We start from the raw sequence: 25,717 nt of genomic DNA on the forward strand, positions 1-25,717 counted from the left end.
GCGAAATGCTTCAGCACTTTACATGCCCAGGAATAATCCAAATAGCTTTAAAGGGGCTTATTACAGACTTTATCAGAATTTTACCCCTGCCCCTTCCCTGCAGCACTCGCTGGTTCTGTGCAAACGAAAGACTTACTCCAAACACACATATCTTGGCTTTTCTATCACATAAGGATGTTCCTTCCTGAACACTCAGCAAACACAAGGGCCAGAGAGAAAAAAACCCTCAGAACAGCCTTCGACAGTTCTCCTGTAGCTTTCTTTCTCTCAGAGATCTGAAGTACATTCCACAATATCTCTGGAGTCAGTTGCATTTATCCCCAGTTTCCCTTCTTTACTACTTACTACTACATACGACTTAGATCCCTCCCCTCTCAGGAACAATGATACCCAGTGCTTTCTATCATGTCACCAATGGAATGAGCCCTGGCTGTCCACAGTAATAGCCTTCTCATGAACTCACCCTATCTCAGTGGTTTGCTTCTTTGCTTGTCTCATCCCTCTCTCAGTGCTTTGTGAGGCCACTTTCTGCTGTGGTTCAGGTGTGTGGTCCTCGTCTCATAGTGCTATTGGGGTGATATGAGGACAATAGCATCATCAGTGCATCAATCCACAGATGAAATTATAATTCGATGGCCTTTCTGGAAGGTGGCAGTAAGTAAGAAGTGGAATCTGTTTGTCTTAGCTTCCTCTTTTCTTCTTCACTCACCCCATCCCTTCATTTAGGTTTCAGTAGCACCCAAAACTTCACTGCAAGATCTGTTCTGGTGTCATTTATGATGATGAAGAACTGCTTTTGGCCTGGGCAGAAAGTTCTTTCAGAGTCGGGGAAATAACTAGAGGGAATTTAATGTCACTACACATCTACATGAATGAAATTGATTTCCTATGTGGATTAACTTCTGTAAGAAGTCTCTCTCTCTTTTCTTTCCTCTTCCAGGATGTGTGTGTCTCTGTTCATGCAGAACATTATTTTACAAGATAGAAAATATTTTCCCAGGCTGTTGTAAATTATTATCGAACAATGGAGCCCTTTCTCCAGCCATCATTCCCGTGCCACCTGGCCAGGCTCAGATAAATGGCCTATTGTGGAGGCGCACCGAACCGGATGAATCACGATGTTATCCTGGGAGTATGGCAGCCTGGTACATAGGTGATGGAAAGTCTGAAATTGTGGTCCTGTGATGAGCTCCTGGAGGGGACAGCGTTGCCATGATTAAAGCCCATCCTGGATAACTCTGTAGGCATAGGTCCAGCTGCCCAGGTCTGGGTTTAGATGATAACACTTTCCTCATTGCCTTCTTCCAAATAGCTAACTTTTTGCCAGGAACAAGCCATCCAAAATCCAGTTAGTGGGGACCTAAGTGGTACAACTTTCCTAATTTTACTTTCAGTTTATGGGTGTTAACGTTCATAGTGAGGCTGAAGCAGGAGTTAGAGTCAACCTGGATAATGTAGTAAGTTTAAAACTGGATGACCTACATAGTAAGACCTTGTCCAAAAAAAATGGCTCTGAGGATGTAACACAGTAGTATGGCTGTAGCTAGGTAAGTGAAAAAGCTAGAGTCCTATCCCAAGCCTGGAAAACAAAAATCAAAACAAGATTATAGAATATTTGATACAGTCAACATAAAGGAGGGAACACTTATTTTGGCTCTTGAGCTGGGAAGTTTCAGTCCATCATGGCAGGAAGGGCGTGGCAGAGCATATCATCACATTTATTGTGGCCAAGAAACAGAGAGAGCTCATGCTCATATTTGCATTTGCTAGCTTCTTCCAGGAAGCAGAGAGACAGGGCATGCCCGTGCTCACTAGTTCTCTCTGTCAGCACAGGGAATGATACCACCACACTCAGGACAGGTCTCCTGCCCTTAGCCAGTGCTCTTTGGAAAGGACCTCACATTCTCAGGGCCATTCTTTCTTAACCTCCTAGGTGATTCTGAATTCAATGAAGGTGTCAGTAGAGATTAAGAACCACCGTTATCTGAAGGGTTGAGATTCATCCATAATTGTCTTTCTGGTGACTGTTCCCCACTGCGTGCCTGTGTGCGGCGTACGTGCATGCGTGTGTGTATGTGTGTGTGTGTGTGTGTGTGTGTGTGTGTGATAAGAAATGTTGCCTTTTGAGAACATGGCACAAAGACCGTTGGGGAGTAGACGCTCTATCACAAAGTGTGATGGAGTCCAATGTCTACCTTCTGTTCAAGTGGACCACTGGAAAACTTTCAAATTTAAGAAATGGAATTTTACAATTCAAAACCTGTAGGTATTTTAAATGCTGCTGGTACCGCTGTGTTGTGTAACACTGTCCTCAGAGCAGTAACAGACATTACTATTTTTATCAGAGCAGCTGTGATTACTCACAGGAGCCCTTCAACAAGGTCAGGCCTGTTGATGACTCCCTCATGGAAGGAAGAGTTCTGGAAGGTCATTAGCTCTACACCTGAGATGCCTCTTTCTGCATCACTCTTATAGCTGCATGTGATCCTGCCTAGCTGCCTGTGTTCTCAGGAAGGGCTGGATTAAATAGGAAGCTGAAGATTAGTTAGAGGACTCCATCTACACAGCTATGGTGAAGCTGCCAGGCTGGGATGGGACCTTTCAGGGGTGCAGCTGTTTGAAGGTCATCCACAGTCCTGTAAGTAGCATCTCAGTCATCCTCTTGTAAGTAATCCTAGTAAGCCAGGCCTGGTGGCATACAACTATAATCATAGCACTCAAGAGGCAAAGTCATACAGGTCTCTGTGAGGTCAAAGCCAACCTGGTCTATGTAGGAAGCTCTAGGACATCCAGGGTTACAATGTAGTGAGACACTGTCTCAAAAAAATTAAATAAAAAGGTAATCCCCATAAGCTCATTGCTTTGGTTTTTCATTGGTGCCCTATCTGGGGTGAGTAGACATTCATTCATTTAACCCAAGGAAAAGATGTTGCATGGGTGGTTACTATAGTTGTAAACTGTGTGTATTTTTTTTCCAAACTTGTTTATTTAGTGTGATTGAAATGTTTAATGTCTTGCATGAAGCATTAAGATTTTTAAAGCATTTCCAGTGCTAGGCATGGAATCCAGAGCCCCACAACTGTTTTAGATTTTTGTATGAGAGAATATCTAAGTTCATTTGTAAGCCCACTACGTGTAGACTAACACTTTGAATGACTTGATGATGTCTCTCCCCATTCCCTGTGCATATATTTATAGCTCATATTAGTTTACTTGGCAAATCGGATGTCATCAAATATTACTTACAAAGCCATACTGGAAAATGCTATCACATACTTTTTCTTATTGTGTTTAGCCATCCTGGTATTGTTAGAAACTTCAGATTGTTGTCTCTCACTATTTACACTGCCACCAATACGCAAAGCCTTTGAAGTGTTTCCTCTTGACCTAAGCTGTTCTCCTGAGCTTCTAAAATCACCTCCAAGAAAATCACTTACCCTTCAATTCTGGCCCGCTAAGTAGCTTTCTGAGATTTTAGTTTACCTAAAATAAATGTGGTCTGTTCCCCAAAAGAAGCTGTGGTTTATGAGACTTTTCTGTTGCTTGTTAAAGAGTCTTTGGTTTGTTTGATCTTCCTGGTAGCTCAGTTGGTTAGGAACGACCTTCCCCATGAAGAGGGTGGAGGAATTCAAACATGGAGAGTTGGATACCTTTCTTGGTTGGGCTGGGTCAGCTTGTGTGACCTCACTATGATGTATCCAATGTTCCAGTCCTCCCCAGTGTTCTCTTTCCTGCTCTGAGTGTCACACGCTTACTTTCTCTGTGTCTTTGAGCAGGTGATGCTCTCCCTTTGGACTCAGCTTGCCCCCTCTCCCACCATGGGGAAGTTTTAGAAACCTCGTGCTATTCCAGAAAACAACCTAGCTGACCACTTTGATGGTAAGGCAAAGCTCTTATTTTTAGGTTCCTAATACCAATTTTCATGAAATGAATTCTGCATGTATCTACCATATCAGTATGGGAGGAAATGCATTTTAGAAGGCTAACATCAGACTCTGTATCTCTCTCCTACCAAGTGATGACACCAGGACACATGGGAGACAGGGAAGGACTTTGTGCTCATGGATAAGCACCATTGGACCCAGAAATGCTAAGCACACAGGATTGACTCTTTAAAGGGAGCAATATATAACCCATTTTTCTACCCAGAAGGCATGGGGGCAGATGTGGTTAATAGGTTGGTGACCTTAGTACTATTTGTGTGTCTGAAACCACAATGGATCCTTCCCTAGACTCTAATCATAAGCTTGTTTTTCTCTATCTAAAGAACTCATCATTATAGAAGCTGTCACAAGTACTTCACAAAAATGTTTTGATGTAGTCATGTCTTAAGCTTTGTTATGCACATGGGATTGAATCAGTTACCAGAAAATATTTCATCAAATTGTGCTGTGCTTAAATATGCCTAAAATAAACTACCTGGAGTCAGATTCCTATCCTGAGATGTGTTGAGCCCAACTGCCTTCTTGCCTCCTGCGGACCACTACTCTGCTGCCTGTGGAGCCTTCACATTGTCCACAGGGACAGGTCAAAGGGATATTCACATTTTATTTGGATTTCATTTCTTTTAAATGCTTTTAATCGTGTATATATGGGAATATGCACATGTGTGCAGACGCCTATGGTGTTCAGAAGACAATGTAAGGTACCATTCAGCCAGAGTTACAAGCCACTGTTAGCCTCTAGATGATGGGGCAGAGAAAGCTCTGTCCATATGCTCCATGAAAAGTCTGGAACACAGTTCCAATGCAATCCTGCTCCGTGTATGTTCTTTGCTCAGCTACCTGAAACATTTGTCATGTTCCTAAGAATATACTGTTGGTCATGTGGCTCCTTACAAGAAACAAGGGTCCCCCACACCACTTCTGAAGCTACTAGGAAGAAAAGTAACAATGAAATAATTGTCCTCCAGTTTTTGTTTGTTTTTGTTATCTCCTTGGAGACAACAGTTATGAGCTCTAACATTTCCTTCCATAGTGCTTTGCCTGGACCTTCTTCAGGCTCATCTAATGTACAGTATGGAGAAGTGTATTCTTGTTCCTTCCCAACTACCATGCATGAGGCCTGACCCCCAAGTATAGTCACAGGGAACCCTAAACTCAAGGAGATATTAGACACAAACCTATTACCTCACCATTACCTGCTTCTCCTGCTAGGCTTTGGATGTCTGCCCCTCCACCCAACAGCTCAGTCCTGCCGTTTTCTAAAATTCAAGAGGTCTTCTAATGGGTTTTAGTGCTGAATGTAACACCAAAGCATGAGTTTAGACATTTTAAAAGATTGGTTGATTTTTGTACGTGAGTATTTTTTCTTCACATGCACAAGTGTACCAAGTGTGTGCAGTACTCATGGAGGCCAGATGGGGGCATCAGATCACCTAGAACTGGAGTTAACAGAGGATTGTGGGCCATCATGTTAGTGCTAGAGTTTAATCTGTGAGCAGTAAATGCTCTTAACTGATGAGCCTCCGTCCTAGACATTTAAAAGTCATTTACTTCCTGGTTTTTGATCTCTTATGTAACTATACTGAAATCCGTTCCCAGATGGAGATATAAGCAATGTTTGCACTCCCCTAGAGTCCCAACAACAAACTGAGGAATGACTGCACACAAGTTTACTCTAGAGAACCAATGAATGTATTGGGCTTCCTTATAAAGAATAGGTAGGAGGTTGATTACAGGGGTGTGAGTGTTCCTCCTACAGACTGAACCTGAAAATCCTTTACCCAGCAGGGATGAAAGCTTCCTCCTAGGTGTAATGACAGCATTTGCTTCCTCTAACTTTCCTAGCTTTTGTACTTACGCATAGTTTTATATGAACTTGACATTAGATATAGTCATCTGTGTGGAGGGAACCTCAGTTAAGAACCTTCATGAGCTCAAACTCTCAGGAAGCCTGTAGGATATTTTCTTAATTAGATCGATGGTGGAAGGCCCATTCCATTACAGGTAAAGTTGCCCTGGTGGTCCTAGGTTCTATAAGTAAGCAGGCTTAGCAAGCCATGAGGAACAAGGCAGTAAGCATCACCTGTCTGTGGCCTCTGCATCAGCTCCTGCCTCCAGGTTCCTGCTCTGTTTTGAGTTCCTCCCCTGACTCCCTTCAGTGATAGAGTACACTGTGGGAGGGCAAGCTGAATAAACCCTTTCTTCCCGCCAGTCGCCAGTGTTTCATCACAGCAACAGCAACTCTAATCTAACTAAGGCAGCCCTCTAATTCCGCTATGATATCACATGCAGTTAAGGCAGAGGTGTATACAACAATAGTAGGGAGCACTTAAATATTTAAATGAAAGTCTCGTGACTCTCCCCACCCTCCATGAAGGAGTGTAAATGGTCAACCAGCCTAGCTTGGATGAGCTTTGGTAAGCAGTAACCCCAAGGTGGTAGTTGCTGGCTCAGAGGACAGTCACAGGGCCTGATGGATTTTTAGAAACAGACCAGCACATCCCATGCTTCTCCCAAGATCCCATCTTGTATCCCTTTTTAGCTTCTACCCCAAGGCTGTGAGCTATCTCTACTTTCATCACAGTGGTTGTGTTTGCTGCTTGCGTTCTTTGTGGAAGTTTAATCATGAATCCTCCGGAGCCTGGCTTTATTAGATAAGTGTAATGTTGGTGCGATTCATCTCGACTTGGCATACATATTCACTTGCATTGTGAACACAATGGATGCATACAAATCTCCTCTCAGTTGGATGGGCATTCGCTTCGTTTGTAGATCTAGCAAATATAAATGATGCTGCTTATACATTCTTCATCCAAAGCTGTGGTGTACGTAAGTAGGAAGTATGCATTTCCACCAGGCAGGCATCTCAGAAAGTAATGGGTGGGCATACACTGGGCTTTATTGGATCCTGGCAAAGGGCTTCCTCATGTGTGAGTAAATGTTCCCTTGGTTCTGTATTCTCACTGATACTTCATAACTTCAATGTCTTTAGAATTCTCTCTTAATCTTTTATTAAATTTACTCTTCAATAGTTTCAACCAAGAGGAATAGCAAGGACCTGGTTGTTGTTGTTGTTGTTGTTGTTGTTGTTGTTTTGTTTTGTTTTGTATTGTTTTTGCAGGGGAGCCTCTGGGGCTTTCTTGGCTGACACATATGGAGGTACTCCCCACTTGTCACTGGCGGTTGTGTTTAGTAATCCCTGAGTATTCGTTACAGCATTAATCATTCATGCAGGCTATCACCCTTCTATTCTCATAGATTTATTGGATTTAACAAGTATAGTTCAGTTCCACTCCCTTCCTCTCTTGCTTCTCCCAGCCCCCTAGCTCAGTCTCTCTCTGTCCACTCCCAGTAACCCTGCTCTCTGTCTTCATACCCCCATGTTCTTATATCCCCCTCCACCCCAGTGACCCTGCTCTAGTCTCCCAGCTTCTAGGTATTCCAAGCTAAACACACAGATCTGACGATCAGAAGCTAAGTTCCACAAAGTAGTGAGAACACTAGAATTTGCCTGTTTATGTGTGGGTCACCTCACTCAGTAGAACCCTTGCCAGCTCCATCTTGTACCTCTAAGTTTCATAATTTTATTTTTAAGTCTAAATAAGTTTCCTCTATACGTATTACATTTTTGGTTATGTCTTTATCTCTTGGTGGATATCTAGACTATCTTCCTAGCTATGTCAGATAAAGCAGGAATAAACATGGATGAGCAAGAATTTCTGTAGTAGGATGTGGTACATTCGGGGAACATGCCCTGAATGGTGTGGCTAGGTCTCACAGTAGATGTATTTCTAGATTTTTGAGAAAACTGCACACTGATCTCCACAATGACTGCAGGAGTTTGCAGTCCCACTGAGAGTGAATAAACATTCCTTTCCTCTGGTACTCATCAGCATTTGTTGTCCTTTGTTTTTTTTTTTGGTTCTTTTTTTTCGGAGCTGGGGACCGAACCCAGGGCCTTGCGCTTCCTAGGCAAGCGCTCTACCACTGAGCTAAATCCCCAACCCCTGTCCTTTGTTTTTTAATGACAGCCATTCTGACTGGGATGAGACGGAATGTTAAAGTACTTTTAACCTGTATTCCCTGATAGAACTATGTTGTCCAGTTTTTAATTTTTATTTTTACCTAATTTGTTTATGACAGGATATTACTATGTAGCCTCTACTTGGCCCGGAATTCACTGTGTAATCCAGACTGGCTTCAAACTCACAGATATCTACCTGAGATTAAAGATGTGAGCCACTATGCCCAGCTGTTGATGAATTTTAAAGGTGTTTATTAGCTTGCTTCCCTCCCCCTTCTTTCTACCTCTCATTCTTTATGAAGACCTATGACCCCTTTTTGGATAAGTTGTTCATTTTTTAAAATGTTCTTTGGGAGTACACACGGACAGAACCATGGCTCCAGCTGCATATGTAGCAGAGGATGGCTTTGTTGGGCATCAGTGGGAGGAGAAGCCCTTCATCCTGCCAAGGCTCAAGCCCTAGTGTCAGGGCAGGGAGATGGAAGGGGGTGGGTAGGTGGGAGAACACTCTTATAGATGATGGGGGAGGGGGATGAGATGGGGGTTTATGGACAGGAAACTGGGAAAGGGGATAACACTTGAAATGTAAATTTAAAGAACCCAACAAAAAAAGGAAAAAAAAGTTCTTTGGGATGCTAGATATTAATCCTCTTTTGGATGAATAACTGGGGAAAGATTTTTTTTTCTGATTCTATGTTGGGCTTTTCCTTGATTGACAGTTTTCTTTGCTGCCTAGAAGCTTTTATTAGGTTGATGAGGGTCCGTAAGTCAAGCCGTTGGTCTTATTTTCTGAGTGACCAGAATCCTGGTTAAAAGTCCCTGGCTATACCTGTATTTTGTGGGTAATCCTTGTTTTTCTAGCGGTCTCAGATCCTGAAATCCCTGATCCTGTTTAGAGTGAATTTTTGGCAGGGTGAGAGCTAAGGATCTAGTCTTACCCATCTACACGTAGACAGCCACTTCTCCCAAATGGATCATTGAAGATGTTATGTTTTCTACAATGTATAATGCAGACATTTGCCAAAGTCAGATGGCTAAGTTGTGTGGACTTGTATCTAAATCGTCTATTCTCATCCCTTAATCTCTGTCTGCACTTTTATGCCAGCATCAAGCTGCCTCTAGCACATTGACTTAAAATTTTCCTTGCTCAATGGCTGTTATTCATAGATTTGGGGACACACACACACACACACACACACACACACACACACACACACACATATAGTCAGAGGTAGAGATATATTGCAAAAATATACTCCATATTGTGTTCATGCAGCCTTTTTAGTTATCATTTTCTTTAGATTAAATTTCATGATTTTATTTTGACAACTAACTAAAATTCCTCAGTACATATCATACTTTCATTTCCCCCTTCACCTGTAAAGGTTTATCATTTTCTTTGGATGATCCAATCATTCTACCTTGCCCTTGGGTCCTATTATTTTACCCGCTCCCCATCCCATTCTGTTAATGTTGCTCTCTGCTAAGCTTTTTGTTTGAATTACTGAAATTCTCACATCCAGCTTCACTTCAGGTTGAATTTGTTTCAATCTTTCCTTTCAGTGAGCTCTGATTTTGTATCTTGTTTTACCCTTTTGTTTTACTCAGTTGTTTTTGTTTCCTTGGGCTTCTGTTGGTTCATTCAAATTGTCTTTAAGTGTGTGTGGGTGTTTTTGAATGTATTGGGTTCTTTGAACATGTTTATAATTGTGCTTTTGGACTCTGGCGTTTCATCTATCTACATTGCTGTCTTAGGTTTCTAACTAAAGAAGCATCATGACAAAAAGAAACAGGGAAGAAAAGGTTTACTGTATCTTACAGTTCTACATTACATCCTATTACTACAGGAAATCGGGGTCTGAAAACCTGGAGGCAGAAACACACAGAGGCTGCCGTGAAGGAGTGCTCTCCCTAGTTCACTGCCCTGAGACGGCACTCCTCAAGACAGTGTCAGCACAGTGAGATTGTGCTTCATGGTCTGTTTTCTAGGAAGTCCAAGCTGTTCTCTAAACTACAATGCCTTGATCTATTTTTTTTTTTTTTTTGCTAGACTTCCTCCCCAGGAAGAAACAGAAATAAGTCTACCCCTTGTCCTAATGTCTTAACAGTAAACTGAGGCACAATTCTGCCAAAGTTTACACTGGGGGAACACATGACTTTCTTGGGCTTCTTTATAGAGCATAGGTAAGGGTTTACTTAAAGAGTCGCCTCCCCCAATACACCTCATTTGGAAAGCTTTTACCCAGCAAGGGTGTTTCCCCCTAGCCACATACATGAAGCCTCCCACTCCGCCGTGTTTCCTAGCGTCCCTGAGACCAGGAGAAATCCAGGCAGAATTGCTTACTGCAGGTAGAAGAAAGAGAATGGATAATCAGGTAAGGATCTTCTGAGCCTCTCTACTCCTCCATGATGGAATGTTAGCATGCTCACCTGGGACAGTCCTCCTGTAAGGGGGCACACCTGAACTCTCCAGTATGGTGCATCTCCTGTCCCACCACATATACACAGCATCCACACCAAATATTGTTTTTATCTTTCACTTCACTGTGTATGCCATCATGCTGACAGCCAGGCATTAAGCAATGGACCCATAGATGGCTACTTATGAACCCCAATGTTTCATATATATCCTATCCTGGTGTGGCTTGTATTGGTGTTTGTAGACTCCCAACTCTACCCTTGCCTTAGGATTCTTGGGCCTTTCTCCATCTGCATAAATAACCACAATCTCTGCACCATTGATAGATGTGACCTTTTCATGGACAAAATTGTTTGGGCTTTATTGCTTCCTATTCCATAGGCATCAGGAGAAAAGAAGCAGAAAAGCAAGAGGGAGAAATAAAAGTGTTTATTGGGTAATGCCAGTTGTTTAGGAAGGTGTTTCCTGATTGAAAAAAAAAAAAAACCCTTTTTGCTTGGTTTAGTAGAGGCTGGCATTCGAACCTAAATCCAAAATTGAAACTATAAACAGGTGACCAAAACTGGATGCCCTCAGAAGTAAGGAAAAGATAGAAATGCGTTGTGTGGAATGTTGCAACTGGAATTATTTTTGGGATTCTGAAAAGCAAACAAGAAGGGAGGAAGCCCATGATAATTGAGTCATCTGTGGGGAGTAGCCACAGTAATCTGGATCAGATCCACAGAAGAGAATGGAGAATTGGTAAACACTCTTCAGGCCAATCCTAGTCCAGCTATAATGGTCTGGTTATTCATTTGTCAACTTGCTCCACCATAGACTCAGGGCTTCTACTAACTGAACAATGGGAATAGCAAAGTCTATCAGAGCTAGAGTTGTACGGTTGTGTGTCGAATAGTTCTGTGTTCCTGGAGGCAGGACGGAACACTGATGACCACTGACTCAGTAAGCATTTGTACCTACCATCTCTGCCTTCTGGCGAGCTGAGAGTCAGTACAAAAGGATTCTGTCATACAGATCTTAGTTGACTGTTCAAGGGACCCCGGTCTATTTTCTGCTGAGCTGGCTGCCTGAGAAGCATCATGGAATGAAACCCCTTGCTGAGTTCAGCCAGAGTCCTGTGTTATCCCATTGTGTGGCCCAAGAACCATCTTTCCTGCTCCACAGAGTATTCTCCTGGATACCGAAGCCCAGCCTTTTGCACCAGCTTTCAGAGAGCACTGGCCTCTGAAAAAGGAAGTCCACCTGCCTGCTTCAACATCCTAGTACCCCATCAGAGATCCAGAGTGATGGATAAGATAGGATGACCTCATCTGCCAAGCTGCCTTCAGTGGGTGTGGTGTACAGAGATGAGCAGCTAACTGATGATTCCCTTCCTTGCCTTATTCAGCAGTAATCCATCTCGTCTCTGGGCTATACACTGGCTTACCTTGTCTGAAAGTAGAAACCTCTTCTCAGAACCCTACAACGGAGTTTCAGTTTTGTTTTTTTGTTTTTTTTTTTTTTTTTTGGTTCTTTTTTTCCGGAGCTGGGGATCGAACCCAGGGCCTTGCACTTCCTAGGCAAGCGCTCTACCACTGAGCTAAATCCCCAACCCCCGGAGTTTCAGTTTTAACTGAGAGTGTCTAGCTGCATCATCTCAGGACTGACGCCAAATATCAGAGAGGTATGGTTTCTATAGGCTAGGAGCTGGGGCAAACTCAGATCTCTGGAACACTAGGTTTGAGAATCTGAAGTTTCTATGGAAAGCACAGGGAATAATTCATTCATATATTTTCACGGGTTGCCAGAGCATGTAAGTTGGCATTTGCCATGTGGGGCTGAGATGTTGCCCTCACTATAAATGGGTGAGTTGTTAATGCCAAAGCAGTTACACCAGCTGTTACCTGAGGAACTAGACGGCTTCTTATTTCTGATGGCTATACCAACATCATCTCTCAAACTAAAGAAATGTCAGAAATTATTACCAAAGCCTACAATAGACCTATGTGTAGGGATAAATGACTCAGGTACAGGTACTTTTTAGATTCTCCCCAGAGCAGACATCATTAGTCAATTCTAAATCTGGAAGTAGCCTTCTTAATATTCTACTCCATAAACTTATGCATGCAAGTCAAAGTACATGTCTGCTTCGTTCTGTGCTCAACTGCACTGTCATTGCACTTGTGATCTGTTCCCATACATGTTGCCTCCATGCATTCATACGAGTTCATTGCATATATAGATTATAACCATTATAACCACCATTCACTGTGCACCAGATTGTCTTAATATGATAGGATTCCAGAGGATAAATACAAGACCAAAGCCTACCAAAACAGCAATACTCTTCTCACTACAGGAAGTGCTCAATTTACAAGGGCCCTCCTACAAAATGCCACAGTCACCCTTGAGAAACTGAGTTGCTGATGGAAAATGAAGTGTCCAATGGAGAAGAGGAAGTCAGATGATGTCACCTACGATATACATTGCTTCCCAGACATTTCCTAAGATCCTGAGATCCCGATAGAGGAAAGTAGAACACAGTGCCTTGTCTAGACAGATGACTTATTCCAATTCCAACACCTTTATTCTTGGGAAAGCTGCATAGATATATTTGTATACAGTAGGGCTGAGGAGATAACAGGATCAAGGCCAAGCCTGCATTAAGTCAGTGGCCAAGAAGCTGGCTATGAAGAATCCTATGAGCAGGCTTCAAAGGGATGATCAGAGGGAAGAGCTAATTGATCCATTGCTGGGAACCTAGTTCCAAGCTTAGAGAAAGCCCAGGTCATTTCTAGCCTAAGAAAAGTTGTAAATTCAAATTGTAAGAGAGGAAGAGGGAGTATATGGCACAGAGATTAATTTCAGAAGTCTTCTGGCTGTTCCCACAGTCTATCTGAGCATTCTTAATTACTGTGCACTCTCTGCTTCTTCTTAAAGTGGCTTATTCACTGTTACCATAGGAATCTCTTAGACACAAGGCTGATGAATCGGAGAATCAATTCAAGTGAGTCATTGTTGAAGATCTGTGGATTTACAGAGCAGAGGCCTGTCTGGGGAAGACAATACAATAGAAGGAGGAAGTGGAGGGTATAATGCCCTGAAATACAAACTGGAGTGGGCTCATGAAACTCCTCAACTCATAGTATCTTGGAAATGGCCTGTGAAGTATTTATAAGGAAGTATAATTCTTCTGTGTCAAAAGGCTTAATGGAAGACTAGTTTACACTCCTACACATATGGCCACTCTGGGATTCAAATTCTTTGGTTGATTCAAAATTGGAAGTAAACTCTACTTCTACTGAGTTCATTGCTCTTGATGGGTTATGTACAACTCATTCTGCCTCATGCTGTTCACATGGTTTCTGCTATGCCTTCTTTCTAGAAAGTGACAAGTAAACATCCATGGATAGAAAGGGAAAAAAGGAAGGTAACACCTTTGATTGTAGAATCAGAGGGTAGAAAGAGTGGGAAAAATCCAGGATATCATTTCCATTCTGGTAATCCACTGATGACTGCAGGAAGCTTGTGATGGTTTTTCTTGGTTGTCAAGTTGACATACACGAAAAGAGGGGATCCTAATTGAAAAATTGCCTGTATCAGATTATCCTCTAGAGATGTCTAAGAATATTGTCTCGACTGCCACTTGATGTAGGAGGGCTCAGCCAACTATGGGAAGTACCATCCACAGGCAGGTGGGCCTGGGCTATAAAGGATGCTAGCTGATCATGTGTCTAAGAGCTAGCCAGTAACAGGACTCCACATGGTCTCTACCACAGGTTTTTGCCTTGAATTCCTTCCCTCAGTGAAGGACTGTGACCTCAAAGTACAAGTTGAAATAAACCCTTTCCTCCATAAGTTGCTTTATTTATGATGTTTATCACTCCAATAGGAAAAGCAAACTAAAACAAAGCTTTAAAATTCTTTTGGAGGGAGGCCCCCAGTAGTCCCATGACTGTAGTCATGGGACCATGTCATTTGGTACATATTAAGTCCACAAAAGGTCAGTCTGACATTGACTCTCTGTATTGAGTGCTGGAAGCACCCAGATCAGATTCTCACAATGATGTGAGCTCATGTTGCCCATACCCTCGCTATACTCATGATCTGGAAATTTTTCTATGCTTCTCTATAACTGCCTTTTGCAATTGAACCTGTATATCACTTTTGAAGTTCATTTCTAACAGTCCACTTCCATCTCAAAAAGGTTGTGACTCTCCCCCAAACAGCACCCACCTCAAATGAGGACCAAGTATGAGACCATGGGGGACATTTCAGTTCCCTTGGATCAATTAATTTAACTAGAGCACAGCTTTCTGATCTCTTTCAGGAAAATCCAATACACAGTGAAACAAAACCTCCCATAATACTATTTCCTTTGAAGACTAATGATTTTTCTAGTGATTTCTTTTCTAGCCATGTCAGATCTTTTCAAATGCTCTGGTTCAAATCTGAACAAATTTTTAAAGATTCCTGTTCATCTTTCTCTAGTCTTTGGTACATGAATACTGGAGGCAGAGATAAAATATTTAAGCCGTTGCCTCAAAATCTCCTTAGAGAGTTGTTAAAATGTCCCAATCAAAAGTATTTTATAGCCCAGGGCTAGGAGATGGCACAGTAGGTGAAAATATTTGCCAAAAGCCTGACAGTCTGAGTTCAGATCTCCATAGCCCAAATAAAAAGCTGTATGTGGTGGTGTCTATCTGTAGTGTCAGTCCTCCTGACAGAGTCAGAGTCACAGAGTCAGAGACAGAAACAGAGTCAGGAGAATCACCTGAGAGCTCTTGGGTGGACAAGCACTGCAATGGATGCAGGAGACAGCTGTTAGGATAAAATACTTCACAAAACAACTTAATGACCTCATAGTGTGGTCCATCATGGCAGGGAAGGCAAGGCGGCAGGAATGTATGTCTTCAGTTTCAAGAAGAGAGCAAGGCCAGTGCTCAATTCCCCTATTCCATTTTTTACATTCTAAGGTCCCCTCCCAGGGAACGGTTCTACCCACACAATTAAGATGGTTTTCCAACACAATTCTTGTCATCATGGCAATACCTCATAGATATCCTCAAAGGCTTGTTTTTTTTGTTTTTTGTTTTGTTTTTGTTTTTTTTGCATGTATTTCTTAATTTACATTTCAAAGGTCATTCCCTTTCCAGGTTTCCTGTCCATAAGCTCCCTACTGCCTTCACCTCCCTCATAAGGGTGTCCCCCCATCCACCCCACGTTAGCACCCCCCAACATTCCCCTACACTGAGGGTCTGCCCTTGGCAGTACCAAGGGCTTCCCCTTCCACTGGTGCCCCAACAAATCTATTCTCCACTACATATGCAGTTGGTGCCCTGGGTCAGTCCATGTATAGCCTTTGGGTAGTGGTTTAGTCCCTGGAAGCTCTGGTTGGTTGGCATTGTTGTTTTTATGGGGTTGCAAGACCCTTTAGCTCTTTTAATACTTCCTCTAATTCCCCCAAAGGGGGTCCTGTTCTCAGTTCAGTGGTTTGCTGCTAGCATTTACCTCTGTATTTGACATGCTCTAGTTGTGTCTCTCAGGAGAGATCTATATCTGGTCCCTTTCAGCATGCACTTCTTAGCTTCATCAATCTTATCTAGTTTGGGTGGTTGTATATATATGGGCCACATGTGGGTCAGGCTTTGAATGGCTGTTCCTTCAGTCTCTGTTCTAAACTTTGCCTCCATATCCCCTCCTATAGATATTTTTGTTCCCCCATTTAAGAAAGAATAGAAGCATCCACATTTTGCTCATCCTTCTTGAGCTTCCTGTGGTCTATAGATTGCATCTTGGGTAATTCAAGCTTTTGGGCTAATATCCACTTATCAGTAAGTGCATACCATGTGTGTTTTTCTGTGATTTGCTTACCTCACTCAGGATGATATTTTCTAGTTCATTCCATTTTCCAATGAATTTCATTAAATCATTGTTTTTTATTGCTGAGTAGTACTCCGTTGTGTAGATGTATCACATATTTTGAATCCATTCCTCTGTTGAAGGGCATTTGGGTTCTTTCCAGCTTCTGGCTATTATAAATAAGGATACTATGAACATAGTAGGGCACTTGTCTTTGTTGTATGTTGGAGAATATTTTGGGTATATGTCCAGGAGAGGTATAGCTGAGTCCTCAGGTAGTGGAATGCCCAATTTTCTGAGGAACCTCCAGAGTGATTTGTAGAGTGGTTATACCAGTCTGCAATCACCAACAATGGAGGAGTGTTTCTCTTTCTCCACATCCTCACTAGCATCTACGATCACATGAGTTTTTATCTCAGCTATTCTGACTGGTGCAAGGTGGAATCTCGGGATTGTTTTGACTTACACTTCCCTGATGACTAAGGACGTTGAACATTTCTTTAGGTGCTTTTTGGCCATTCGATATTCCTCAGCTGAGAATGTTTTGTTTAACTCTGTACTCCATTTTTAATAGAGTTATTTGGCTCTCTGGAGTCTAACTCAAAGGCTTGATCTTAATCCCTTACAGGTATGCTAAGAGTATTCCCTCCTAGATGATTCAAGATTCTCTCAAATAGACAGCTGACACTATTGAATAATGTATTTCATAACATATGTGCTAATTAGTGTTTTTGTCAACTTGATACAAGCTCGTGTCATCCTGGAAGAAGGAACCTCGGTGGACAAGATGTTTGCATTAGATTGGTCTGTAGGTAGTTATATGAGGCATTTTTTGACTAATAGTTGACATGGAAGGCATCAGCCCACTGTTTGTAGTTACAGCCCTGGGCATGTGTTCCTAGGTTGTATAGAAAAACAAAAAAGCTAGCCAAGCATAGAAAGCAAGCCAGTAAGCAGTGCTTATCCATAGTCTTTGCTTCAGTTCCTGCTTTCAGGTTTCAACCTTGAGTTCCTGCCCTGATATTCCTTCATGATCAACTGTAAGCTGTAAGTTGAAAGAAAATCTTCCCTCCCCTTGTTGGCTTTGCCAAGGTGCTTTTTACATCAATTGAAAGAAAACTAGGACACCTGCCTTGGAAAATTATAATCAAGCATATTGGGAACAAAGTAGATCGCCAAACAGGATCTTTCTGGGTACATCTGTATTACATTCAGCGCATCTGAAGCACCACATGCTGTTAGAATCAATCTTTGAGCTACTATATTTGTGCATGCTTCAATCCCATGAGGGCTGTGTGACCACATCTCCTTTAGCATGTAAGGAAGAGACTGGATTTGGGCTTCTGAGAAACGCAACAATGAGAAATGCAAAAATGAGAAGCATGGGCAATGTAGCATTCAAAACTCTTCTTCTACACCTTTCAGAAATTAGAAGGTCTCCCCAGATGTCTGATGCTGACTCCTTGCCTATCAGGTTGAAGCAAAAGACGGAAGTTCATGACAAATCAGAAAATAATAATTTGGAAATCAATAGAAAGGCCCATGTGCTTAGAAAGAGACACATCTAGAATCATCTTATTAAAAACATCTTTCAATAAGAGCACAAAAGATTTGATAAGGTAGCCTTGACTTTGGTGAAGACTAGACCCATTCAAAGCTAGTAATGTTTAGTTTGACCAGCAGCAAGGGATTTCACAGGTACAAAGTCAGATTCACCTCTCTGCTATTGCTGGGCACTGACTGTCTCCAGACCCTCAGCTCAACTCACTGGCTCATTTAATCCTCACTGAAGCTCAAGCTTCTAACCCATTCTTAATCCTTGTCTACCTGACATATGGTGAAGGTTTAGGCAAGGTCATCTCCTGAATAGAGGAGGATCTGATTGGAATTAGTTTTTCTGGCTTTACTATTGTCACTATGCTGTGACAGAAAATTCCCAGAGGACACAGAGCTTGAGCCGTGGGAAGGGATCATCCAGAGGTAGACTCTAGTGTCCTGCCCTTGAACCCCTCTGTGGAAAAGAGTGCAGGAGGTATGACTCAGCACATCACTTAGCTGCCTTGCCTTACTCTTCCTCCTTCTCTTGGGATGGTCCTCTGTCATGGTGTCATGATTACTACCTTCCTATCATTATCTCTGCTGCTATTAATAACACATGAATAATTCAAACAGTAAACTTAGAGGCGCCTGGCTTCTCTTCTACCCTGGGGAGCTGCCAAAGATAGCTCAGCCCCTGGCAACCATATAGTTGCTTGGGGAGGGCAAGAGGATTGCTAAGGGGAAGCATCATTTTCTTCAATTGCGCATTTCTTCTGATTGCATACTATGTCCCTGAGAGGATGGGGAGTCTCGTCACAGTGCAATTCCCTCAGTGTACTAGAAGTCAGGGGAGAGCATCAGCAGTGTTGGATGGCACTGGTGTCTGCTTTCAGGTCAATCAGCTAATATTTCCTCATGATTTTTTCAGATAAAATCTGTCCAGGGCTGGGTGGGCATGGGAGCAGTTACTAGGAAACCCTCTTGTTATGAATCTGGTGCTGAGTATTGGGTACCCTCTAGAGAAACCTGTGAGAAGCCATCTTGGGATGATGGGTAGCCTGCTGTGGCTTCTCCTGACTTCTTTGTGTGTGTGTGTGTGTGTGTGTGTGTGTGTGTGTGTGGTGTGTGGTGTGTGTGTGTGTGTGTGTATACTATGAACAATGAAGAGAAAAATAGGCTGTGCTCTCTCTATAACCCAACTGCTACTGAAAAATGAGACCCCAGAGGAGACAGAGAGTTGTTTCTTTCTCCTAGTTGCCAGCCTAGTGACTAGTCCTCCCTATTTACCCAGGAGTGTTCTGAGCTTAACCCTGAATGTCTGGCCTTTGTAATTTTTCAAAGATTTATTTTGCGTGTCTGAGTGTTTGCCTGCATGTATATAAGTATACCGTTTGCATGCAGTATTTGCATCTGCAGAAGCCAGGGAGGGCATCAGAGCCCTAGGAACTGGAGTTACAGTTAGTTGTGGCTCCTGGGAACAGAAATTGAATCCTCTGCTAAAGCAGCGAGTGCTCTTATCTACAGAGCCATTTTTCTAGTTCCAATCTCCATGTTTTACAAAAAAAAAAAAAAAAACAAAAACAAAAACAAAAAAAAACCCCTTCATAATAAACAAGTCAAGTTGGTGAACCCAGAGTCCAAATGATGGTTCATGGACAAAATATCACACACACACACACACACACACACACACACACACACACACACGATGACAAACCCATTCTTCAGAAAAGGTTCTGCTTTTAAAACTGAAAATGAGTAAAATCTGAATATTCTGCATGCCCATGACAATGTGTAAAGTGGACCCTCATATCCTTGGCAGGAGGATAAAGAATCTACTAACACTTTAAACTTAGAACTTTGTCTTAATAAAAACAAAAGGTGTGGGTTGGATGAGGAAGCGCTGGCCTGGAAGTTAACAGTCCATATTGCTGAGGACACAACTCACAAACAAGGGGACCTCAGTCCAGTTGCTGAAAGTGGCCTTTAACGCCAGCTTCCTGGCCTCTGTTGTTTTCTCTGGGCATTAAGCTCACATGCACAAAAGCACACAAAAACCCACAATTAAAAAAGAAAGAAGGAAATTTGAACCTTTTTCTTAGAAATTTTCACATGAGAAACTATCAAAGATGGTAAGAGAAATTTCACATTTTCCTTAACTTATATTAAACGAAAATAGGACCAAATGAAACAGACCACCAATTACATTACAGAACAATTAAGGTTATAATTCTTTCAAAGGCAACATTTGCCATGTAATAATCACCTTTTTTTCTATGACCACATATTATTTTTCCTCTTGTCACTAAGGAAACCATAGATGTATATCCTAGTCATGCGTATTTAATTTGGACAACTATCGGAACAGTCTCAGAGAAGAAAGCCTCCTTGGGTTCCTACAAGCAGTGATTGCTGCCCATCATCAGCTTACTGCGTTAGTTTGCTCCTATGATGAGACAGAAGACCTTGGCCAAAGGGGCAGAGTTGAAAAGCTGTTCATTTCTTGGCAACCAGGATGGAGAGAAAAAGATAGGAAGGAGCCAGAACAAGACCGAGCCCCCAGAGGACCCCTCTCCAGAGATGGAGGTCCTTCAGGACCTGCCCACAATGCAGTTTCCTTCTAAAGCAATGCCATAAGCTAGGGACCAAGCTTTCCACACAGGCCTATGGAAAAATGCTCAAATCCATATTCTACCATCGAATAATTCCAAATTTATAAACAAATCCCAAGGTGCACATGGTCATATTGATACATTAGCAAAGACTATCAGAAAATATGTTAAAAAAAGAGAGAGGACCTCCATAGTTTCAAGGATATAGTACTTTTCCTTATTACATAAGAGCAATCTTTTTAATTCTGGTGGGAAGAATGATCAATTGAAAGTTAAGGGATTCTGAAACATTGTAGCAAACACTGAAACCTGAGAACCAAAAAATATCAGTACTACTCAAATTTCCCAAATCAATTACAGTGCTGGAGTCTGTCACTCCTACAACTGTGGAAGACTAGGAGAAGGCGTTATCTCTATGGAGTCACGAGAAGCCCAGCGTCAGAAGGCAGCATCCTGACACAGGTGGTAACAACTCATGGCGAGACTTTGGCTCTGGGACCATCTTGGCACGGTGGGGTACTCCCACAGGTGAAAACTCACAGCAGTTGAGTCTCAGGGAAGTCTCAACAAGTGAAAGGTCAGAATAAGTGAGATCTTACACCTGGAAGGGCTTAAGCTCAGGTGAGCCCTCAGGGCAGGTGAAATCCCAGAACAAGAAGCTACTGCGCAGATGTGACTCAACAGCTGAGAAACCGAAGCCCAGGTGTCACCTCCATGTAAGTAAGACATGAGCCCTCTACCCGTGACTCACCTTTCCTGATCTTAAGAATGGATCTTCGCCTGGGTTCGGTCCCCAGCTCCGAAAAAAAAAAAAAAAAAAAAAAAAGAATGGATCTTCGTTTTAAGTAACAATATGTCTTGTTTTCCCAGCAGTCTTACTTGCAACTCCCCAAACTCATAAGTACTCCCATAAACAAAGTGAAACAAACACCTAGACCCCCTTTGAAAGCATGCCAATCACCTGCAGATTCCTATCAGTGTCTCTGAAGCCAGGCAGGTGAGCTCTGTGGCTCTCTGCTCCGGTGTATTCTGGACAGCCTTGCTTCTCACCCCTATCTGTGCTACTGCATTTTGAAGATGTAGCAAAGAGGCAGACTTTCAGGAACTTAGGATAAAGGTGCCAAGTGCAGCTCCATCCAGTCTGTTGGGTTGGCAGGTGGAGCAGGACTCATAGAAGTACCTACTATGTGCTAAAAGATCCTAAATTCATTCTGACTTTTCTTTTTGGTTCAACACACATTTTAATAGGCTCAGCCAAGAGTAGCGTGAGGGTTCTGGAGAGATGGCTCAGTGATGAAGAGCACTAGCTGTTCTTGCAATTCCCAGCACCTACATCAAGCAGCTCTCTACTTCCTCTAAGTCCAGATCCAAGGAATCCAAAGCCCTCTTCTGGCCCCTATGAGTACCCACCATTAAGCACGTATATACAAATAAAAAGAATAACAAATAATTGATATAAAATAATAAGACAAGATAGATTGGACAGGTGAGTTGTGATCCTGTGAGGATTTGGGCCCCAAGTATAAAATATATTTAAAAAGTCAACAGCAAGCAAACTCGTCTTGACTTTTGAAGAGAGTAAACTGGAGAACTATGATGACCCAGAGACACATACAGGGATACATGGGGCAGAGCCTTAGTTAAGTTACAATTAGGTTAGAGAAATATAGGTGCCTTCAAGACTAGGTTGGAAATCTGAATAGACAGGAAACCAAAAACAACATGAAAGGACTTTCAGGCTAGTAGACATTTGTTTTCAGGGCAGGAAAAATATAAACAAGGATAGCATGTCAATTCTAGCTTGAATACATAGAAAATGACATTCTCTTAGATGTGGTAGAAGAGCGAAGTGGAAGCTGGGGGGTGTCTGTGGTGTGAAAGTACAGAGACAACCTTGACACTACAGAGATGCTATTTTAAGATGCTCTGCAAATATTTAGATAAAAATGAAGTGGCAAAGGTTAGGTGAGCTAACTGGGTCACTGTGTCATATTCTTGACATAACCTGAAAGGTGAAAGGACTTATTTTGTCTCAGTGATGTCCGTGGTGGGTTGGCTTCATTGTTAACAGGCTTGCAGTGAGTCTGGGAATTATGGCTGAAGGATATGGCTGAAAACAGAGCAGCCAGAATGCCAAAAGCACCAAGAGAGGTCCAGAACGAGATTCCCTTCATAGGCTCAGCCTTGGTGACATACTTCCTCCACCAGAACCCACCATCTACTGCCTTTCAATAACAGCATCAGATGATGGATCCCCCAAAGACTGAACTCACTGTTGCAGGGACCTTCAAAGCATGGGCCTCTTAAGGATCACCTTATATTCAAGTCATAACAGAATTCATGGTGAGAAAGCTCCTAAAAACATCTGTGTGGGCAGTGGTATGGGAAGAGGCATCAAAGGCTACCTGGGAAATCTCAGGGAGAGGAAGTCATCCTATCAAAAATTTGCAGAAATTGTAAGAAAGACAAAAATGTCTTCAGTAAATGTGGCCAACACGATGGGCTTTTGGTAACATCTAAAGTGTAATTACCATAGTTATATAGAGCAGGGACCAGTGTTTTTAGAGAGGAAGGGAAATGTGGATACCCTTTTACATAAGTATAAAGAGCTTAAGTGAACAAAAAAACCCAACCCCAAGAATCTATTCCAAAACACAACACCACCTTCATGCTGTATAAAATCAAATCATGTGTTTTTAAAAAAGGAATTTAGTTTTATCATGCGTGTTTGTCTCTGTGTGGCTAAGTGTATGTGAGTACCGGTGTCCTTGGAGGTCAGAGGCATCAGATTCCCAGATTCTGGAGTTACAAGTGGTTGTAAACTTCCCACCCTGGGAACTGGGAACTGAAATCAGTTGATTCCAATGTAAGGGGAGCAAGTTATCCTAACAGCTGAGCAATCTTTCTCATCCAAAAGTATAGCTCCCTTTCCCCATCTCTCCCCATTCTATTTCTATTTTCCTTCTTTGTTTGTTTGTTTCTTCCTTCCTTCCTTCCTTAAATACTCTCCCTCTCTTTGGTCTCACTATATAACCCAGGAGATTATACATAGATTGTCTTACATAGGACAAATACTCAGTATACATCTATATCTATATCTATATCTATATCTATATCATCTATATCTATATCTATCTATAACTCTAAATATTTATATATAGATATAGCCATATCCAATATATATCATATATGTCCATGTCATATATATATGTGTGTGTATGTGTGAGAGAGAGAGAGAGAGAGAAAGAGAGAGAGAGAGAGAGAGAGAGAGAGAGAGAGAGAGAGAGAGAGAATAAAAACTTGAAGCTCTCATCCCAAACTCTACCTCCATAGCCAGGAAGCCCAAGTTTTCAAAAACCTGGAAGCAGCAGCTTTGGCCTGAAGGAGACCTGCAGTGCCCCTTCACATCAACTCAGGATCCCTCCAGGGTTGCAGTCCCAGTGGGAGCACAACGGGAAGCCTTTAGCTCCGGGATACTCCGCTCCGAGATACTCTTTGCCATTTATTTATTTGTTTCTGTTGAGGATTTCGTTGGCTAGTCTAGAACATGCTAGGTAACCCAAACTGGCCTCAGGCTCAAACTTTTCCTGCCTCAGGGGAACTGTACCCGTGCATTAGAATGTGGTACAGTAGTCAGGACAATGTCCACAAGTCCTGACAACATGTGACCATCTGACTTCTTCCCCCCATGCCTTGAAGGCCCTCTTTCCTCTCCTGTCAGTCTAGCCTTTGGAAGCTCAGAATTTATCCCTCTCTCTCCTATGAGATCACGTCACTCTCCAGTACATCCATATTACATGTCAATCAGTACTTTCAGTGTGACTCATTTTCTATACCAAGAGTCTCACCAAAACTGTGCTTTGGTAAACATAAATGTAAAAGGCAAAATGAAACAAACAGCAAGAACCAAACTAGCTAAAAAGACTTTAACTGAATCTTCTGTTAAGGAAACCGAATATTTGACTCTCACCTTTTTTTATGAGAAGTGGTCTCTTCTCTGTGGTTCTCAGCTGTGGTCCCTGAGCAGCAAAGTCAATGGCCATTCTATGTAGCAGGCCATGTTCAAGATCAGCAGGGTATACCAGAACGTCCCTCTCCAATAGTCAAAAAGGCCACTTTCTTCCTCATGTGACTTTTCTAAGCCTGGCTCGTCTTCACTGGTGTTGACATTCTAGCAGAGGGCTTCTTTTGATTTACTCTTATTTTGGAAATTTCATTTATTTCAATATTTGTGTGTGTGTGGGGGGGTGCACATATGGAGGCCCATGAGAACAATTTCAAGGGTTGATTTTCTCCTTTCACCATGTGGTTCCCACAGATTGGACTCAGGTTGTCAGGCTTGGCAGCAAATGCCATCTCAACAGCCCACCAGAAATCTGCTGAATGTCAAGGAAATAGTCTCCAGGGTGCCAACCAGCTCACGTGTTGCTTGAATTGTGCTGTAGACAGAGAGTGGACTTGGGTCCATACCCTAAAATTCTCTTTGTCTAGCCCAGCAAGAGATCAAGTGTGCAAGGCCATGCTATTCATCTCTAACTTTTAGTCAACTTATTTTTTTTAAAAGATCGCATTAGCTAAAGATGTATTTGTATCTACATGACATATGTACACAAATGCTCTTCACTTGTGAGCTGAAAGGGGAGATGTATTTAGAAGTAGAGTCAGAGTTGAGGAGTTGGGTTCATTTCTATAATTATGCGCTAATTTTAACACAGCATTTCCTGGTAGCCAGAGTGGAGCAGAAGCCGCTCCATGAACAGCTGTTTTTCCCTGCAGAAGAGAAAGGCATGCTAATAACCATACCAGCCCCAGGGGAAAGTCAATCATTTATTTTTTGCAGTGCTGCGGACAAAACCCTAGACTTGACATGTGCTAGACAAGTGCTCTACCCCTGAGCTACACTCCAGCTAAAAGGTAATTTTAAAAGACATTTTGACATACATATATATTTGTTTATATAAACTGGGAACATTGGATATGTATCAGAGATACCTAGAATTTCAATAGTGATAACATTACAGATTTCAGGATGCTTTTTGTTTGGTTTGTTTTGCTTTGCTTTGCTTTTTTATTTATTTATTTATTTTATTTAATGAGTTATCCTGGCCATACCTCAGTAGCTCTGATTTCTAGGTAGGAAAATATAACTGGGTCTTCACTTTGGGCTCGTAAAGCAAATGCTATCTGTTCAAAGGGGAATGAACAGCAACAAAAGAGGGAAAGGGGGATATGAGAAGCATAGAGGAGGGGAGGGAGGAGGGGATGGGGACAAGGAGGGGGAGGGAGGTGCAGGAAAGGGAGGGGAAGAGGAAAAGTGGAAAGGGGAGAGTGAATGGGA

The 25,717-nt window shown here is 42.3% G+C and overlaps 1 long non-coding RNA gene across 5 annotated transcripts in view; it reads left to right on the forward strand.

Annotated features, from left to right (window-relative positions):
- Positions 1–3,729: 3,729 nt before the first annotated feature.
- Positions 3,730–25,717, forward strand: part of LOC102548815 (uncharacterized) — a 105,645-nt gene continuing 83,657 nt past the window's right edge. The window contains exon 1 of one of the 5 annotated variants that reach the window (XR_015650825.1): positions 3,730–3,879. This is a non-coding gene — a long non-coding RNA (uncharacterized LOC102548815). The remainder of the gene's footprint in view (positions 3,880–25,717) is intronic. The other 4 variants (XR_015650841.1, XR_015650832.1, XR_015650848.1 and 1 more) reach the window with 4 other exon arrangements.

The sequence above is a fragment of the Rattus norvegicus genome, chromosome 1 (genome assembly GCF_021556685.1).
Source record: "Rattus norvegicus strain SHRSP/BbbUtx chromosome 1, alternate assembly SHRSP_T2T, whole genome shotgun sequence".
Lineage (NCBI taxonomy): Eukaryota > Metazoa > Chordata > Mammalia > Rodentia > Muridae > Rattus > Rattus norvegicus.